This window comes from Neovison vison, chromosome 7, assembly GCF_020171115.1.
Source record: "Neovison vison isolate M4711 chromosome 7, ASM_NN_V1, whole genome shotgun sequence".
Lineage (NCBI taxonomy): Eukaryota > Metazoa > Chordata > Mammalia > Carnivora > Mustelidae > Neogale > Neogale vison.
In genome coordinates, this window is record NC_058097.1 from 30,618,382 (window position 1) to 30,624,606 (window position 6,225).

General features: G+C 40.6%; 1 pseudogene; it reads right to left on the reverse strand.

Moving 5' to 3' along the window:
- Positions 1-5,264: 5,264 nt before the first annotated feature.
- Positions 5,265-5,919, reverse strand: LOC122913791 (annotated as a pseudogene).
- Between the last annotated feature and the right edge of the window lie 306 nt (positions 5,920-6,225).

Sequence of the window (6,225 nt, forward strand, 5' to 3'; positions counted from 1 at the left end):
ATAAAATGTCATACTTATGTGTACACACATATATGTTTTATGTATGTCGCAGATTTTCCTAAAAGAGCATTTATCTTATGATTTTATAGATTGCATGTTGGGCATGATCCACTTAATAATACAAAAGACAACTCAGTAGAGTTATTTAGAGAAAATTTACAGAAGAAGAAATTGAAATGGCGAATAAGCATATGAAAAGATGCTTTACCTCTCACTAGTAATCAGCAATTTTTTTTTTTAAGTAGGCTCCACACCCAAGGTGGGGCTTGAAGTCACCACAGGATCCAGAATTGCGTGCTCTATTGACTGAATGAGCCACCCAGCCCCTGCAATGTTTCTTTCTTTTTTTAAAAAATATTTTATTTATTTATTTGACAGAGATCACAAGTAGGCAGATAGAGAAGAAGGGAAGTGGGCTCCCCATTGAGCAGAGAGCCCGATGCGGGGCTCCATCCCAGGACCCTGGAACCATGACCTGAGCTGATGGCAGAGGCTTTAACCCACTGAGCCACCCAGGCACCCCTCCCTGCAATGTTTCTAATAAAATGCAAACATTTTAGGTATATTATCACCCAATGCCAGTGACGGTGACGTGCCAGAGGAAAGGAGGCACTCACATTCAAAACTCCTTTCCTCCATACCCCAGTCCGTATTCCTTTGCATCCATCTTGTTGGGGTTCTTCTTGTGGGTCATTCATTTCTAGGGGCTTAAGCCTTGGTAGTATTACCAATTTGGTGTTTCTGGCATCTTTCATTAATTTTTATCACTGAAAAAGGCCAAAGGCAGCATCAGGGACTTTGGGATTCTCCTATTATTACTTTGGCAAAGACCCTCTTCATGGGAAAGATTGATCATCTTAGCCAACACTTTCTGTTGAGGAATATGAAGTGGCCGGTAGGGAGTCTCAACTTCATATTCAATGGAACAGTTTTGTCCTTTGTGGAAGGAAGCATTTCCTTCTAGATTATGAAGATGCCCTAAATCAGCAAGTCCAGAATTATGGAAATAAAAATGGAATACTTTTTAGGTGGTTTATTATTAGTTGAGATAGTCAGAGGAGTCGTTGGTCCTCCCATTCAGATTTCCTGCTCCCTTCTAGTCTGGCTTTAAGAGAAATGACACCATAATATTGGTCTCTGATTTGCTCAGAGCATGTATTACAGCCTACAAGATAGTTATTTAGTCTGTCAAGATATTATCTCCAATAGTGATAATCCAGTAGGTCACTCTATCATTTTGGAAGACCAACTATTTATGGATGATGGGGTACATAGAAAGATAAGTAAACCCTAAGAACATTAGAAACTGTCTTATTTCTTTTGCTATAAAATGAAGAGACAGTGTTTTAGGTGATACCATGATCTCAAACAAAGCATTTAATGATTCCATGCCAGGTATGGTGAACACGGAATTCAAAACCCTATAGAGAATTCCAGTAAGGACATTCCAGTAAGGACAAATTCTGCCCCTTCACAAAGGAAGGGTTCCAGTATAATCAGTTGCTGCCAGATAGCAGTCTGGTCAGACAGTGATGCAGTATTCAAGACTCTGGTGCATTGAACAGTATAGTAACCAGAATTAATTTTGTTATTAATTTTGTTATTTTCTTTCTTTGCCACCATGACCACATTGTTTGTGAGCCTATTCACTAGAGTGTCTGGAAAGAGATCAACAGACATCCACACAGTATAATTTGCAACATGATTATTGAGAACTTCCTACATAGTGAGGCCCTTTTCTGAGCACTCACATGGGACCAACTACGTTCTTATGCTGAGACCATTTGGAGTTGCTCAAATTTCATTAAAACCTTGTTTTAATTCATCTAATCTTATTCTTTCCAAATGCCTAGACCTTGCATCACAAGACTAATCACAAGACTTAAAATCCTACCTTTTGGAAAATTCTTCCTTTCTGTGTTAACCTTCAAGGCCAATCTTGAGTGAGGCTGAAGGGGTGCAGCAATGCATTTCTCACTGGCACCATAAACCAGGCTTGCTTATCCTCCTCATTCAACTGATCATAAGGAATGCTCAAGAGTTTTAGGACTGCTGTGTGGTAAGAGTAACTATGCTTGGAGTACGAGGCTCTGGTAAATAACCATCTTAATGATTTGCTCAAGCCTAATTCTGTTTATATCATATCTCCTTGATGATGGACTGATCCTGGGCCTGCCTGAATTTATGGCGTGGTGGGTCAGACGACTTCTGCTTCATGACAAACAGTTCAGTTTTCATGGATCCTTGGCATGCAGGTACATTGAAAAAGAGCTGCTTCTTAAAAGGAGAGAAGAGCATGGGCTTTCCTACCAATCTTGAAGGTCTGCAACTATGATTCTCCTAACACTTCTTTCCTTAAGCCTCATATAGTGACTTCATCAATTACAAATCAAACATCATTGGATCTGTATCACAAAGGCCAACTGGCTGAGTTGGGCTAGCTGGAGAACCTTCTCTTGCTCTAAACTCCCTCTAAATTGGCAGCCTTATGGTTACTTAATAATTACTTCTGGTATTTTCTGCTAATCGGGATAGAGAAAAATGCATTAGATGGATCAATATCTGCACACTAGGTGCCAGAGGCTGTATTGATTTGCTTCACTGAGAAGACTACATCTGGAATAGTAGCTACAATTGAAGTGAAACCTAATTAAACTTAGAATAAGCCATTGTAATTCTCCAAGATCCATCCATCTCCTGCACCAATTAAATAGGCAAACAAAATGGGATTGTGATAGGGTTGATTTTCTAAGACTTGGTTGGTAGCAATAATTTTTTTATTCTTAAAGCAATTTTTATTGTTTTTGGTTTACTGTTTTCATATGGAGGAAAGCTCCAGGAGCTTTCCTTCAACTGAACTCAGGAACTAAGGAAATAACCAACATGGGTTCACATATCCACTGAATCGCTGTTAGATGGCTCAGGCCTAAAGTCTGGTATCAGCTTCACTTCAACCCTTGGTCTACAATTGTGTTGTTAGGTCCCAGGAATTAATGATAACTCAGAATAATGCAGTCTAATGATGCCATAAAGGTCTATATATATCCTTTCTCCCATTGCACACAATTACAATGGCACAGGGCCACAGTTTCCTTTAGGGAAGACTAGGAGGAAGATTTGAAACACACACACTTTGATATTACTGCATGCTCTTCCCTTGAGGGTACAAAGTTTTTCTCTCTTTTTTTTCCAAGGAATTTTGGGTCAATTCTGAGATTTAGGCCTCAGAATTGAACCAGACCATGATCCTTTGTCATGCTGATGCAAGTCAAGCTTCTCTTTACCAGACTAAGTCTTTCAAGATATGGATCAAGTTGGACCTAGGTTAGCTGTCTTAAGGACCCCAGGATAGAGACCCCTTCGGATCAAACCATTCTGATTGTCTTTTCAACTATGTGGCCTATTAGGATACTCATGCTCACCCTTGCCTCTGGCGCTTGTGCCAGCCAATCAGCACCACTGAAATCAGAAAGCCCTTTTCATCAGCAGCATCTTGTGCTTTCACTTCTAGCTTAGAGCACAATCATTCCAGTGCTTTTCAAAGACTCTGACACTCCTCTCATCAATGTACTTCTCATTGCTTTGGTAAAGCAGTGTTTTTGAACCCTCTCAAAGGTGGGGGAGTGAATGGATTGTAACAGATGTTCTCTAACATTCTTTTCTCCTTACATTATACCAAGGAATTACATGAACACTGACTTTATTTACAATATGCTATCCCTGAATCAAGGTTCCTTTTTTATTTTTTAAACATCAAGTTTATTTAAGAAAAAAAAATTTTTAATAATGTTATTTTTTTTAAGATTTTATTTATTCATTTGATAGAGAGAGAGAGAGAAAAAGACAGACAGTGAGAGCAGGAGCACAAGCAGGGGGAGTGGGAGAGGGAAAGCAGGCTTCCCACTGAGCAGGGAACCTGATGTGGGGCTCAATCCCAGGACCCTGGAATCATGACTTGAGCTGAAGGCAGATGCTTAATGACTGAACAACCCACGCACCCTGAAAAAAAATATTTTTTTTTAAAGTTTATTTATTTGTGTGTGAGAGAGAGATTACAGAGGGAGAGAGAGAAGGAGAAGCAGACTCTCTGCTGAGAGGGAGCCCGATGTGTGGTTCCATCCCAGAACCCCGAGATCATGACTTGAGTCGAAGGCATATGCATAACCAACTGAGCCACCCAGGTGCCCTGAGTCAAGATTTCTATCAGCCATTTAGAAGCACTCCCAGCTATCTGGGTGAACCCACTGATTTTTTTTTAATGTTATCTTTTTATTACTTTGGTGAAAAATTTGTATTCTTCATGGTTCAAGCTTGTTTTAAGAAGGTGCAACATTTTTATTTGTGTTTTGAAATAGACTTTCAACTGTATTAAAAGATGGAGGGATAAACTAGTTACTTTATCAAAGTTAAATGAAGCAGATTCAAGTTAAAAGTTAAATCACAGGTATTTCCTACCACACCAAAACCAACTTTCCAGTACTCGGTGGTTGAGGCAAGAACCCCAGCAGGAATTACCTCAGGTCAGGAAAGGGGCAGAACCTACCTGGGGGACAAAGGGCCTATACATTTCCAAAGCTTGATTCTACCCATTTTCTAAACTCCCCTAGAAAACACTGCAGATGAATTACAATATTGCATAGGTCTCCTGCTTGTGTTTTCCTAAATATCTCACACAGCAGAATTGCTACCCTGAACATAGGGTATTCAATGTGGGGTCAGACAAGCAAATACTAGATCAATTTCTCAGGATTGTGGAGCACTCCCTTCTGAATAATCAAGAACTTGATCTCCATTTGGAACATTCCTTGTGATCCCTATAGACCAAGAGCCCAGAGGCACAATTTACAGGAATGAAACAAAACAAAAAGCCCATGGAAAGAATATGGCTTAAAGGGAAGTGACTTCAGGCCATAGGTTAAGCACACTGCCAAGGGCTGAGTCAATGTCTTCAATGTGAAGTTCCACTCTGCCCTTCTCAGGGTTATCAGAGAAGCTTCAGTCCTGGTTAGCAGACCTACTGTCACATGTTCTAAGAATCACATGTTCTCAGTTCCAAGAGATCTAAATAAGACTATGGTTTTGAAGGTAGATAGAATCCATTTCTTGGTTTGCAGTGTGGAGAAAATGACTACCCATTACTGAGTGCCAAAAATTGCAGCATCAGCACAGTGCACTGGCACAATATGTCAGCTCACAAACCACCTCCCTTTCCCTAGTCACAGGCAAACAGGTAATGGTAACACTAAGGTTTATTAAGCTCTGCCTTAGTATAGGCACTGGGGGTTGCCCATGTTGCTCTTGATGTATAAAGCCTGGATATTCTGCCGATTCTTCTTGAGCAATGATACCAGGAAATTAATAGCTAAGTGGATGTTGTACATGAGCTCATCATCTGTCATCTTCATGTGCTCAATGACCACTGCCAGACACAGCACCTTCTTCATCTGGAATTTGATCATGGACTTCCCTTCATCCACCTTAGCCACCATGTTCTCCTTGTGGGTCAGTAAGGAGGGGAACTTGCCTGCCTTATTCAGGCCTGAGCCCTGTATTCATGGGATCTGCTTGATCAGAGATTCTGAAGCCAAAAAGGCATCATACTTCTCATCCAGCTTCTGATCTCATTTTTCATTCATGTTGAGTTTTTTCAGTGCTTCAGTGTCCAGATGGGGAATATCCACAGCTTTGGCCTCATTATAGCCACTGCTGATGCCCCAAAGTACATATGGAGAACTTGAGGCAGGGAGTGGACTTAAGCCTGGATGGTGCCCAAAAAACATTTGTCCTTCTGGGGGCATCATTATTCAAGCTGATCTTCAGTTCCACTGTCTCCAAAAACTTTGGGCACATGTTTTGGTTCCCGTGTAGGACTTCCCTCACTGCCTTGTATGGGGTGTCATGGGAGACTTTGCTGTTCATGGTACCCCTTGCCACAATAACTGGGAAAGAGACTTGTGAGTGCATTGATTTTTAGAATTGCTGGTACATAAAATCATAGCACTAAATTCAGCTTCATTCAGAATTATATTACTCTCTCTTTAGTCTACAATCTTTTCACATACGTTCCCCAAGTTTTGCTGACATAATTTAGCAAAATCTAATAGTTCTTTGCATGTGCCCCTTCTTTTATGGTTTTACTCTGTAAGTGGTGCCCCAGGGCATGTTAATATCCAATTGCAATTTTAGGCCTGGAGCCACTGAGAGGTAGTACATTGAGGCAAGGGG